The sequence below is a fragment of the Schistocerca serialis genome, chromosome 2 (genome assembly GCF_023864345.2).
Source record: "Schistocerca serialis cubense isolate TAMUIC-IGC-003099 chromosome 2, iqSchSeri2.2, whole genome shotgun sequence".
In the NCBI taxonomy this organism is placed as follows: Eukaryota; Metazoa; Arthropoda; class Insecta; order Orthoptera; family Acrididae; genus Schistocerca; species Schistocerca serialis.
In genome coordinates, this window is record NC_064639.1 from 374,969,391 (window position 1) to 374,984,450 (window position 15,060).

The 15,060-nt window shown below is 38.7% G+C and overlaps 1 protein-coding gene across 1 annotated transcript in view; it reads left to right on the forward strand.

Annotated features, from left to right (window-relative positions):
* LOC126455555 (rootletin) overlaps positions 1–2,688 on the forward strand; it is a 232,425-nt gene extending 229,737 nt beyond the window's left edge. The window contains exon 33 of the mRNA XM_050091311.1: positions 2,221–2,688. The gene's annotated coding sequence lies outside the window, so the exon portion shown is untranslated. The remainder of the gene's footprint in view (positions 1–2,220) is intronic.
* The last annotated feature ends 12,372 nt before the right edge of the window (positions 2,689–15,060 follow it).

Sequence of the window (15,060 nt, forward strand, 5' to 3'; positions counted from 1 at the left end):
ATTGTTTTTTAAATATTGGGTGATACGCGTGTCATATCATCCAGAACACTGTCCCTCTAGCATTTGGCAAGCAGTACAGCCATAACAAAAGCAGCCTCAGAACAGGATACAAAGACCTCGTCTGCAGCAGCATAAGGATTAAACAGGTGTATGGTGTAGTACTATAAATTAGTCTCAGTATGTTATATTACATAACTTTTGTTCATCAGGCGATGCTATACACTTAATGTCAGCTGTTATCCATTTTCTATGTTGTTTGGTCTATTGTAGACTTGCAGCTTTATGTGGTGCTGTGAACAATAGCTTTTTGTGAGCTACTCGACTCCAAATGGCCATTGCATGCAGTTCCATTCACAATGTTCACTCATGAATTGGTTGAGGGAGATGTGTCAAATTTGAAACCTTTAGTTATTGCCAAGGTGTGATACTCCATGTCCCTGTTGACCGGGATCTTTTTACAATCACTGTGCTTAAGCTCTGTTACATAGCTGTGAGTGGTATCTAATAATGATTAACTATGTATTTTTAGATTTTTTGTCAGTTCTGTTTCAATGTTGGATGCTGATTTATGGTCACTCATTTTGTGTTCAGAATGTTTACTGCTATTCTGAATTTTTGACAGCAACATTTACACTGAGGTGACAAAAGTCATGGGACAGCGATACACACATAAACGGATGGCAGTAATATTGTGTACACAAGATATAAGAGGTTATTGCATTGCTGGAGCAGTCATTTGTGCTTGGTGATCTGTGTGGAAAGATTTCCGACGTGATTATTGCCGCATGGTGGGATTGAAACTTTGAACGCAGAATGGTAGTTGAAGCCTAGACCCATGGGACATCCTATTTCTGAAATCATTGGGGAATTCAATATTCTGAGATCCACAGTTTCAAGAGAGTGCTGAGAATACCAAATTTCAGGCATTACCTCTTACCACGGACAACACAGTGGCCGGAGGTCTTCACTTAATGACCGAGAGCAGCATTGTTTTCATAGAGTTGTCAGCGCTAACAGACAAGCAACACTGCATAAAGTAAACACAGAAATCATTGTGCGATGTGAAACGAACATATCCATTAGGACAATGCTATGAAATTTGGAATTAATGGGTCATGGCAGCAGACAACCAACATGAGTGCCTTTGCTGACAGCCCATCATCTGCAGTGCCTCTCCTGGGCTTCTGACCATATCATTGGACCGTAGACAACTGGAAAACCGTGGCCTGGCCAGATGAGTACCGATTTCAGTTGGTAAGAGCTGATAGTAGGGTTCGAGTGTGGCATATACCCCCGCCAAAGCTGTGGACCCAAGTTGATGGCAAGGCACTGTACAAGCTGGTAGTGGCCCGACAGTGTTGTGGGCTGAGTTTACACGGAATAGACTGGGTCCTCTGGTCCATTGGCTACTTTTGGAGACCATTCTCAGCTATTCACGGACTTCATGTTCCCAAAAAACAATGGATTTTGTCTGGATGGCAGTGCATCATGTCACAGGGCCACAACTGTTCATGATTGTTTTGAAGAACATTCTGGAACATGAGTCCCATCAAACATTTATGCGACATAATCGAGAGATCAGTTCATGCACAAAATCCTGCACCGGCAACACTTTCATAATTATGAACGACTACAGAGGATGCATAGCTCAATATATCTGCAGGGGACTGCCAATGACATGTTGAGTCCGTGCCACTTTGAGCTGCTGCACTAAGCCAGGTAGAATGAGGTCCAGCACTATATTAGGAGGTATCCCATGACTTTCGTCACCTCATTGTATATGGCAGTGTTGCTAATATTGCCACTGAAAAGAGTTTCATAATTTAAAGTACAGATGAAAGCTACTAATTAATCATATGTAAGTAGTTAGTAGAGTCTGTTGTGTGCATTCCAAGATCATCTTCCCTGTTTTCCAGTTTCTGATGGAAGTGAGGAAAAGATCTGGTGTCACTTGTGTGTTACAGGTATTGATATGTAGTCTTTCCTCAAGTTCACCAGAATCCTCAGATTTATTTAGTATGTTGCCCATAATGAAAGTTTTCATATTGTTGTTTACCGCAGAGTCGAAATGTGGGCCATAATTCACAATGAAAGGAAACTTAAAACTCATGTGCATGTAGACCTTCCGTTTATTCCTGTGTCTCCTGTGTACCGGTGATGTGTTCTACATATTAAAAATCACTCTGTATGTTAATACTAAAACTTTTACATGTTTTGCAGCTTTCTGGTGCGTAATGCCCTGCATTTGCTCACCATTCATTGGCAGAGCAACTCCTTCAAACACATCAAGAATTTGTTTCCTTAAATATACTGACATGTACAAGAATATTCTGAACTTCTGTCCAATCACTGCCATTTAATGTGAATCATTTCATAAAAGTTTGCAGAAGCGACTTAGAACAGATTTATAATTTTTATACATTGTTGAAACCCATTGTTCATAGTTAACTCACTGTTTTATAATGAACTTAAGAATGATGTAACAATAGGAGACAAATGTAATATGGTATTTTGGTAGGAGTGTTTTAATATTTCTGCAACTGTTGTATCATTCACGGAGTTATGGCTAGCAAATCCATCCAGTGGAATTGTAATGTATTCTCTTTTTAAAATGACAGCTTTAGTAAGCAGTGGCATGGGAGAAGTAACCTGCGGGGCTAAATACTGCAACTGTATTTGGGGAGCACTGTATACAGTGGAATAACAAGTTCATGGTGATTGTAACTAGCTCAAACGAAAAACACTTTTTTACTGCAATTCAGTAATTTTTTAGCAGACACAGAATGTGAATTGTGGCAATTATGTGCACTGACATAATTGTAGGAAAGCTCACAAGTAAGAGTAAGTATTTAGAGGGAATCATTGTAGGTTTACTGATAGATAACTGCAGTGTTATTTCCAAAATATATTTATTGTTTAGTTTACATTTATGTGAAAAGTGAGACCTTTTAGAAAGCTTTTGTTCCTGTGCTTCATAGTTATTGGCTTCAGCCTTATTTGTCAGTTCCTGTGCAGATCAGAGAGGCAAGGGGAACTCACATGTTTCACTAGAAGTTTGCATTTACAAGATATGTCATGTTTTGAGAGATTAGTCACATCAAAACTTGTTCACAGAATAATCAGCTCTCTATTAATTACTATGGATGTGATAATAAAATGAACACACAATGGTATTAATGGTCAGTGAAATGCATGTTATAATAGTCCATAGTCCCTGTATTGAGAGGTGGGGAGAAGTTTGTAAGGTGTTTATGAAGAGCAAACATGACAAAATACAGATAATTTTCTTACATATACAATGCTCGGACTGCAGACTTCAGGCACATTTGGGCTGAAGCGGCCGGAAACAGTGTGAGGGTTGTGCTTGTGTGAATGTGTCTGTGTTTTCTATTTCCAAAGAATTTTCTCCTCTAAACTACACAGTGGATAGCCCATGCTTTTGTTTCCCCGCTTCTTCAAGTTCGCAATTTCTTTTAAGAAATCAGACTAGTTTACTGTTTTGGGTTTTTATTTTTTTAGAATATATTTCATAAACTCTTTAAAGCACCTTGTGAAATGATATTTTTGCTGGCTTTTGAAATTATTTTCTTCTTACTGAAATTTTTTCCATGATTGTAATTTTATTATATAGGACTTTATCACATTCAGTATTCTATTATGTTTTGCTGTAGTTATTTCCTTCACTGTTTTGGTGATTGTTCTGAAGATTTGTTCCCAACTTTCACTGTTAATTTCCTATAATTATGAGCTAAATTTGCAAATATAATCCCTAATTTCTTTGAGAGTCTAGATGTATTCCCTTCTACCATTATTCTGCAGCTTTGCTAATATTTCATCCTCAGCTATCTCAGTGTTGACAGTAAACTTTAACTTTCATTTGAATATTTGGTTTCGAAAAATGTTGGCCTACTGTAATATCAGTTTTTTTTCCAGCTCCGAATTTCATGGGCTTCTCCTTTTATATTAACATTACTACATGATCTATTCAAAATTATCCAAGTGCCATATTTTGACATTCACAGATATTTTGTTTCCCATGACATTATAAAAAAGAGGTATATGCATCAAACAAAAAAATTCAGATGGAAAAATAGTTAAGATGACAAAGAGCCAGAAAGGCTTCCTAGTGCTTTCCTGTTGACAGCACAATTCCTAGTACCATGAATAGAAACAGTTTGCCTTGCCTCATTGTTACTACAGGTAAATCACCACACACACACACACACACACACACACACACACACACACACACACACACACACCTTCTTCCAACAGACTTATTCATTCAAGTAAACAAATAAAAGGCATTGGAAATTTGTGTCAGTCTTATGCCATTTTGATGTATTTTCTTTCGGTACACTGAAGAATTTATCTGGAAATTATATGTAGTTTGTTTCCCAGTTATTCTCATGATAGTTTTACTTTAAACTAGTTTTCTATGTGGACTGGTACAAGGAACTTAATAAAAATGCGGTACTTGATTCTGCATTTAAAAATTAACATTAACTGTAATATAAGGTTGGAGGAATACAATATGTAGAAATATCTTTTTATTTACACTGCACGCAGTTCTTGGACGAGTGGTACATTTTGTTAATCTTATTCTGATTAGTAGGAAGCGCACACAAACATGCTGCACATCACAGTTGAAAGAACACATTTATTTAAACATACATACAGCGAGATTTCCTCATTTCACAATACATCATAACAAGTACAACAACACTTCAAAGTTCACAAAAATTATAGTCCACATCACTGACAGCCCTTGGTCCCTGACACCTATTAACTTCTGATGTCTTTTCAACCACAAGTTGTCAAATGCTTTTGTCAGACACTCGACAAGCTTGTTCTTCCGAAGCCTCACAGTTTTCAGCTTGCTCCTTTGCACTTTGACTATGAACGATCTCACTGAGAAAGCTGTTTTTCTGCTTCGCTACTCTTACAGATTTTCTTAGTGCAACAGTTCATTGTTTTTCCAAATGCACTCCCAAAAATTGTCAGATTTCCTCGTTACCTAAACCCATTAAACTGTTCTGCAACTCCCCTTTATTGAAGTGTATTAGAATTGGTCAACTGCCTCCAAATTACTTCTTTTAGCAGATACTGTCCATTTGCTTTAGCCATATACTTTCTGCGGAAAATTTTTTGCATATGCTTTGTACTCTTTGAATGACAGAAACTTTTGAGTTTTAGTAAATATATTACTGCATATCGTTAATAATAATCATCCATAAATTTGACAATATATTTAGCTCTTTTATTTAAGTGTTAGTTAGACACAGACCTGCATCACTGTGTATTAAATGTAGCAATTAATTTGTTCTGTTTCCAGTCTGTATGGGGAAAGGTTTGGCTTTCATCTTGCCTTCAGTGCACACGTTGTACAACTGATTTATCTGATGTATGATACTTAGTGTATTATTCCACTACCATGGATCATTTTGTTAGCTTTTTCAAAGTGAGTGGATGCCATAAATCCATTTGTGACTAGTGGTAAAATTTGTGACAGGGCCACCCAAGTCAACCCATTGAAATACTGGAGTTGTCTTCACTGAAGTAGTACCAATTGCCTTTCTTTGGAGCTATCATGATTATTTCTCCTATGTGTCATGACTAGCTTCAGCTTTTGTTAAGAATAACATCACTCTTCTATCAGTTGCCTGAGAGACTGATATCAAACTACACATGATGGATGGAATGTAAAACATATTGTGCAAGACAAGTGTTTGCCCTCCACATTCTTCTGATAGTTGTAGGCGCACAGTGTCAAAGCCTGTACTTTGCAAATGTCCACCACCAGCTGCCTTTACGGACTCTTCCCATTCGGTGAAAGTGACTAATTTATCACATTGGTAAGCCGTGTGATCTGTTGCTACAATGTCCAGAATCCACACAGTGTTTCTTTCATTTTCTCTTAAAGTGGTGTATGTCACATGTGAATATGTAACACTGTCCAGCATGATTGCATTTAATTCATGTGTAGGATGATATTTTATGTCATTGTGTTTCACTGTTAGTAACACACGTTTGCTTGCAGTTAGTGTCACTTAAAATGATGGTAACTATCTACCTCCTTTCTATGGTGTGTTGGTTGAAATGTGATCCCCTTATTGTGTGCAATATTTCCCAATATTCCCATGCTATTAACAATGAAAACATCGTGGACCATGGCTATATATTTTTTCATAATTGCCGAGACTGTTATTATGCTGGCTGATGCTACAACTTTGTCCCATTTGAACACTTCCACCCCACTTTATTTGTTGTGGTTGCTCTCTTCAGACTGTTGAAATTTTAATGCTCTCACCCATTTTTATCTCATGTTTGTAAAATGTCTTTCTTCTGCGGGCTTCTTTGTTGCTCTCTGCCGGCAACTTTGGCACTCTGGCAGCCTCTTGCTAGAAACCTTGTTATTACCCATCTTTCTACTCATCCTTCTGAGGAGCTCGGTCAAAACTACCGCTTGAAGGACACCTGGCATTCTCATCCTTGTATTCATTAGGCAGCTCAAACAGTTCAGCCTGATTTATCTCAGTGGTCAGGTTACAGTGATGTTCATCAACACAGTTGCAAAAGTTTCATTTTTGTAAGGTAGACCTGTCAAGGTATGCACATTTACTTACTTATCTGGTAATTCTACGCCAGGGCCACAAACTTTGAATCAGCAGCATGTTGCATATTACATGGTAATTTAACATTAATTCATCTGCTTTCAACTCAAAGTTCACATATTCCTTTATTGCAGGCATTCCATCCCACTAATCAAAATGCAAATGGGAATCTTATAGGATGTCGTATATTTTTCACAGTTTTGTGGTCTTGTTAACAGAATCCCCACAGCCCATTCATTTGCTCTTTGTTCACCCTTCCTTGGTGTATTTACTTATGAGAATTTCCTTGATTCGTTTTGACTTGTGGTGATAATTATCTTCATTCAGCAGTTCAGTCTGTTGCTGGTCCACCACATTTGAGTTTTTGATTATGTACCGTAAATGTATCACACTCCACAAAAACTGTCCATTCATATATTTTTTCAATATATAGTGGAGTTGCCGAGTCACAATAGGCACAACAAAAAGATTTACATAATTATAGCTTTCGGCCATTAAGGCATTAAGCAGTAGACACACACACATACATACATACATACATACATACATATATACACACGCGCGTCCCATCATGAACTGGTGCTGCTGCTCGCAGTGTAGTTTCAGCTCTCTGAGACTGCAGACGTATGTACAAGTTGCGTTTGCGTGTGTGTGTGTGTGTGTGTGTGTGTGTGTGTGTGTGTGTGTGTGTGTGTGTGTGTCTACTGCTGACAAAGGCCTTAATGGTCAAAAGCTATAATTTTGTGAATCTTTTTATTGTGCCTAGTGCGACTCAGCATCTCCGCTATATGGCGAGTAGCAACTTCCTTTCTCTGGTATTGTTACATTCCACCCTGGATTTTTCATTGTTTGATTCATATATTTTCTCACTTATTATCATCCAATTCAGACGCTTCTATCACTTTCTCACTGATCTCATAAAATCACTTGCAAGTTCTCTTTGTATTCAGTAAAAGGGAAAATTTTCAGTACCCACAGTTCATCAGTGTGTTTGAAAGATTTTCCAGCCTTTCTTGTCATTTTGATGGCACCCTCACTTCCTGTCACTGTGGAGTGGTAATCCTAGGCCCATACCCTGTTAATCTTCTTTGAAAACAGTAGGGAGCATACACAAACATGCAGCACATCACAGTTGAAAGAATTCACTTTATTTGAACATATTTATATGGAGAGATTCTTGCCATTCACAGTACATCATAACACTAATAACACCACTTCAAACTTCACCAGAAAGGTAGTCAAAGTCAACATCATTGACATGCTTCATTCACCTTTTGCCAGGTTTCCCCTTTGATGAACCTGTGTTTTTTAGTGTTCAAAAGTCCTGTTTTATTAGGAGAATGGTTTTTCCTTTCGCAAGGAATTGGATTAGTTACTTCTGTTTGTTGATTTTCAGTGTGTAAATTAAACTGAGTGGTTTAAGTGATTATCTTAGTTTTGATTTTTGGGCTTTCATATTTCTCTGCTCTCCGGTATACTTGGTCCCAAATGTCGTTAGTAGCTGTTGATGTTTATTAATGCTTGGTTCTTCATTGAATGTTTTCAGCACTTATGTCTATGTGGCACTCTAGTTTGGATTAGTATTAGAACTAGGATTTCTTATAGGTTTGTTAAAAATGACAACAAAAATAGTTGGAACTTTCGGAGCTGATAATCTCGTTTTCCAAAGAGGGGCAAAAGAAATGTCATTACAAGGGTAAGGATAAGATGAATGTGTTTTTGCATAAAAGCAGAGTATTCTGTGTGTTGTGTACATAGTTAAAGAACATGGTTTCTGAATAGATAACAACTTGTTCAGTTATTTTGCTTGGTTGCATTTCTTCATTTATCACAGTTCAGTTTCCATCTGATAGCAGCAATGTAAAGTGGCACTGATCCTTAACCAGTATTCCCACATAAATTATTTCCCCCTCCATTCCTTTTTTAAAAATACTGCTGGGCATAGATATCACACCAGCAGAAAGTTAAAGTTCAATTTGCTTTTTGTAAGCAAACCATATTGTATAAGTTTTGTTGCACTAATCATGGTGTGATTTTTTTTTAACAATATAGCATATTTCATGTGTCTGTTGTGTGAGTAGTTACCTAATAACATCTGTAATGCAGCTGACTCAGGTAAACTTTTTTTTTTTCTTAAGGTGTGTTATCTACACCCGTAATTGGGAATATGTTCATTTCACAAGAAATGGGTTATCTTTTTCCTACTATTTCTCTATGAGGATGTTAAACATTAAATATTTTGAAATTTTTGTAAATTTTTTCACACACAATGGTGGTTACTGTCAAATAAATGTGTGTGATTTTGTATGGATGCAGACTGTTACTATTTGTTACGGACAGTAAGTGTTGACTGAATCAATCAATATTCTTTTAAATAATTAGTTTGTAAATTATCAGATTCCGTGAACAGTGATTGGTATAACTTGCATCATATGCTGCTAAATGTACAGCAGCATACTTCAAACAACTGGTGTCTAAGCCACCAGAGTTATCTTTTTTTGGCATCAGGAATATGTTTTGTACTTCAATGTAGGTCAAGTAAAATGTGTAAACATATTTATCCGTAATATCACCTTTAACATAATAGTTACTCCAAGTGGGTATTAAAAAATCATCTTCATCATCATTAGTCAACCAGGAGTTTATCTTCTCAATCCATTGTCTTTTTATTTAATAAGTCAAAAAAATAGACTTTATTTTAAAGTGTGGCATTCAAGAAAGGTACAAAGTTTCTGCTATAACCAATCTCACAGGTGAGATTGTATTGCAAAGCTGTGAAAAGATACAGAAAGAATAACTCAGATGTCCTGTATGGATTGTGTCTGTTCTTTTCATCCAAGAATGGTGACATACAGTCCATGAATGAGCACTATTGGTCATGCAGCAAACTGTTGGAAAACACAGAGAAATGTTTTATTGTACAGTTACTTAACACTTTTACTTATGTTTTTGTGTTCTAATCAAATTATTTAAATAAGATTATGAGTTTATATTTTTGTTAACCATCTTATGTATACACGTGTATATAATGTTTGAATGAATGCAGTAATATAGTGCATCACTGCACAATTATAAATGAATGTTTGAAGAAAAAATATTTGTTTTATTTATGGTAAATAGCTAGTGGTATCACTTGCATGTAGGATGCTCTTTTACCTTCACAAAAGGCTTGTGCACCGAGTCCATTCAACTAAAGTATGGTAAAAATAGGTAAAATTGAAACCAATATGACAGTTGAAAATAGTGATATAAAGGAAAGGTACTTATTTTGCTCTCACATGAAGAGAATGATTCAACATGACACTAGTTCCTCTCCATACATTTCAAACTTATTGTGGGACTATGAGAAAATTGTCAGAGAGCTCAACATAATCACAGCCTCAGCAATGTTACTGTGATATATTTTTGGTCTGATATAGAGGGGAAGCAGTAGCAAGTTAAACATTTGAAATTTATAAATTTGAGTCAGTTGGTGAACCAATCTCCGGAAAAAAAAGTTTAATGTTTGTAAAGCTTCAATATATACTGATGATGACATAAGCTGTATAAACCTAGCTTTTAAGGTGCAATCCAAGTCCTTATATGAAACCCAGCTTTCACACAATTCATGAAATTACTCAATAAAATATTTTTTTCCTCTAAAAAGAAGTTGTACCTTTCAGAAATTGCCATTAAACTGCAGATAACCAGTAAAAAGCCCGAATCTGAAATTCTCTTATCAGCATCCATTTTGGCTGAAGTTTTAACATGATAACTTCAGAACAGGTTGAAGTTTATACTAGAGATCTTTTGTGTCAGAAACACACTGTTCGGTATGTAAATAAGGGAAAAGTAACCACTTACCTATAGCGGACTGATGTGTACGGCACAGAAATACGTAACAGGGAACTCTAATCACAATAGCTTTCAAGCTCTTGCTGCTCTTTTTCTAGCAAAAGTAAACACATACACACAAATACAAATGCACACTCCTGTGGTCATGGTGAGACTGATTATTTATTATGTATTACTGGAAACAGTTTCCTGTGCTGAAGGAGGTGGGACAGGGGTAGGGAAGGATGCAGGAAAGAGACAGGCTTTCTGACAGATGACACGAGATGGAGAGGGGGGGGGGGGGGGGGGAGAGAGAGAGAGAGAGAGAGAGAGAGAGAGAGAGAGAGAGAGAAAGAGAGACATAATGCCCTCGTGAGGGGAGCAAGAGTGGTGGGAGAAGGCAGTACACAATCTTGGTGTGGATCGAAGAGAGAAGGTAAAAAGTAACATGACGGAGTGGGTAACAGGATAGTGGATGTTCAGGCCAGGGGTATCACGAGAGCACAGGTTATGCTGGACCGACTGTTCCCACCTGTGTAGTTTGGAGAAATGTTTGCTGGAAAGGAGGATTGAAATTGCCCCATATGAAGTGGTGCAGCATGTTCAGCAATTGGACAGTCAGGTTTGCAGTTTGGCATCAGCCATCCATGTGAGTAGACAGTGGATTTACTTGTCATGGCCATAGAATGCTGTACAGTAGTTGCAGCTTAGCTTAGGTAGAATAAGTCAGCTTTTACAAGTGGTCCTGCCTTTTATCATGTAGAAAATGTGTATGACTGGACTCTGGTAGGAGAGAGTGGTGCTGGGGGTTATGTATGGAGCAATTCTTGTAGCTGGGCTGACCACAAGGGAATGACCCATGGGGTGCAGGATTGGGATAGAGGTGGACAAGGGTATTCTGTTATGTTGGTTGGGTGGCACAACACAACTTTGGGTGATGTGAGTAGGATATCACTTATCTCAGGACACTGTGAGACGGTCGAAGGCCCAGATGATAATGGGTGTCAGGGAAGCACTGGTGAGTGGCTGGCTAATAGGTTTACTGGTGTCAGAGGAGGAGATGGCATGGGAGATCTATTTATGGATGAGTTGGGTAGGATATTATCTGTCAATAAAGGCTCTGGTGTCTGCCCCGGTAGCTGAGTGGTCAGCGTGACAGACAGTCAATCCTAAGGGCCCGGGTTCGATTCCCGGCTGGGTCGGAGATTTTCTCCGCTCAGGGACTGGGTGTTGTGTTGTCCTAATCATCATCATTCCATCCCCATCGACGCACAGGTCGCCGAAGTGGCGTCAAATTGGAAGACCTGCACCAGGCGAACGGTCTACCCGACGGGAGGCCCTAGCCACACGACATTACCATTTCCAAGGCTCTGGTAGCATTGGTAGATTTCGACCAGTGGTCATGAGTGGTAAGGCTGTGAGGAAGACGCTACTTGAGATGGTGGAGGTACTGTTGGTGGTTGGTGAATTTGATTTGAACAGATGTATTTAAGGACCCATCTAGGAAGATTGCTAATTGAGTTGAGGAGGGCCAGGTGAAGTGGATTTTGGAGCAGGTGTGAAGGTTATAGAGAAAGGAGCAAATGTCATTCCTGCCATAAATCCAGATCATGAAAATGTAATCAATGAATCTGAACCAGACACAGGGTTTTAGATGTTGACTGGAGAAAAAGGATTCCTCCAGATGGCCCGTAAATAAATTGATGTAGGGTGGTGCCATGCAAGTACCCATGGCAGAACCACAGATTTGTTTATAGACTTGGCCTTTGAAAGAAGTAATTGTGGGCCAGGATGTGGTTGGGTAGGAGGATTAGGAAAGAGATGGTGGGTTTGGTGTCATGGAGGCACTGGGAAAGGTAGTGTTCCATGACCGCATGGGTATGGTTGATGTTGATGTACAAGGAGTTTGCTAGTAATGGAACGAGAACTTTGGAGAGGCAGTAAAGGCAATGAACTTTTTCTTGTGTGTAGGATGAGAGGTTAGGGACAATAGTTTGGAGGTGTTGGTTAAGAAAGGCCAATGTTGATTCTGTGGGAGCTCTGCACTCATCGACAATGGGATGATTAGTGGGGAGACTTGTGGGGTTGGATTTCGGAGGGGTAGGTAAAAGATAGGAATGTGGGGGGTTGGTGGTATGAGGAGGAAATGGATTCTGGTGTCAGGTGCTGGAGGCCATGCCGGGTGTCTGGGATGGGATCATGGTCATAAGGTTTGTATGCAGAGGAGTCAGATAGTTTGTAGATACTCTCAGCCACATTGGCACTACGGTTCATGACAAGTGTGGTGGAACCTTTGTCTCTGGAAAGGATAATAAGGTCTGTATTGGTTTTTAGGTTATGGATAGCTGTGAGTTCTGTAAGAGCAATGTTGGGCTCACTGGGATAGAAGTTAGGAAAGAAAGGTGAGGCCAGCGTGGAAATAAGTAATTTTGATTACCAGAGGACGACTGAACAGAAGAGAATGAGGATCCATTCTCCAAAGAACCTTCTACATACAGGAATCTGAAGTTGGCACCTGTGGTTAGTCACCTGCTCTGTGTGATTCAGGTTTCTGCTGCACTGTATTGATTTCCAAGCCTCATTGGTTGAGATAAAATTCTCAAAGTTCAACAGTTATTACCATCATCATTCTCTGGACTGCAGGGTATGCAACAAGTTAGTCTTATAAACACGAAGCAGCAGTGTTTAGTTAGGACACCTCTGGAACATTCTGGATGCTGCAGTCAGAAGTTTTAACTACTGATGATGGTGGCAGTGACAGATATAAAAAGCTGGAGAGTTTTTTGTATTACTATTGTCACTTGCATTTTTCAGACAGTTCATATTATTCTTACAACAGGTAAGTGGTTAACAATTATTGTTTTTTTAGTTAACAAGTTGAATCAGGATACTGATCAATTCAAGTGCCACTGATGAGCCTAAATATTATGATCACCTGCTTATAGCTTGGTGGCCCACCTCTGACACAGCACAGCTGCTCTTCTGTATGGCATGGAATCAAGAAGTATGTAGCAGTTTTCCAGAGGCATCTGACACCAGATGTCTACTCACAGATCACACAATTCCCATAAATTATGATGCTGTAGCCTGTTGGCGCAAAGCAGCTTCCCAGATGTATGCCATCAGGTTCATATCAGGCAACTTTGGTGGCAAAGGCATCCATCACTCTTTAAACCGATATAACACAATTCTTGCCCTTGACATGGACAGTTATCCTTCTGGGAGATAAGGAACACAGGTGGTCCACAATAACGTTTGCATAGTCCACAGTTATCATGGTGCCTTCAGTTATTACCATTAGTCCTTAGAAGCCCAGGTGAATGTCTCGCATAGTGTAACTGTGTTCCCACTGGCCTGTCTGTAACACAGTGCAAGTTTCGAGCAGTCTTCCACCTACATGACAGTGTATCCATTACACTACAGTAGTTGTGTTTACTAGCTTTAACACATTTCACACACAAATGGTGTAAAAACACCTTTTTTTGCAATCAGTAATTAATAACTAAGGAGGAAAGAGATGCCTTAACTGATTAAGTTAACAACAGTTGCTACTATAATCTTAACTCCTCTTCTTCTACTTCTACTACTACCACTGCTACTGTTGTTGTTATTATTATTATTATTATTATTATTATTATTATTATTATGCAAACACAAATGAATTCTGCCATATGAGATCTCATCGGGAAGGGCTCGGGAACAGTATTACACGTCATGATTACCTGTCAGCTGGACTACTGTCAGGGATGTGCGATGAGAAGAGGTGACACAAGTAAATATAAATGTATGGAAAGAAGTAACAAGAAAGATTGATTTCCTCCACTTGAGAGGAAAAAGAAGATATGAAAAATATAAAATGTGACATTGTAAACAGAGAAAGATGGTACCTCCATGAACAGGCACCCATAACCCACTCCCTGCCTCATCTACTTCAGGATTACATCTGTGGAAAGGATTACACTACCTACTTGGTGTCATGGTGTTTGTCAATCCTATAGAATGGATACCATCAGTCTACATCTACATATATACTCTAGCGTGGTGGAGGGTACGATGTACCACTACTGGTCATTTTCCTTCCTTTTTCACTCGCACATAACTCAAGGGAAAAGCAATTGTTTATATGCCTCTGTAAGTCCCAGTTTCTCTTATCTTCATGTTCTTCACCCGAAATGTACATTGGCAGCAGTAGAACTGTTCTGCAGTCAGCTTCAAATGCCAGTTCTCTAAATTTTCCCAATATTGTTCCTCTAAAAGAATGTCACCTTCCCTCCACGGATTCCTATTTGAGCTCCCACAGCATCTTCGTAATATTTGTGTGTTGTTCAAACTTATCAGTAGCAAATTTAGCAACTCACTTCTGATTTGCTTCGAAGTCTTCCTGTAGTCGGGCCTATTGCGAATTCCAAATACTTGAGCAGTACTCAACAATTGGTCGCACTAGTGTCCTATATGAAGTATCCTTTACAGATGAATCACACTTTCCTAAAATTCTCCCAATAAACCAAAGTTGACCATTCGTCTTCCCTGCTACAGGGAGGCATATAAAAGACTGGCCCAAAGCGCAGACTGCTTGCGAATTACACATGAATTGTTGCCTGCCATGAGCAGATAACAACAATAGCATTAGATT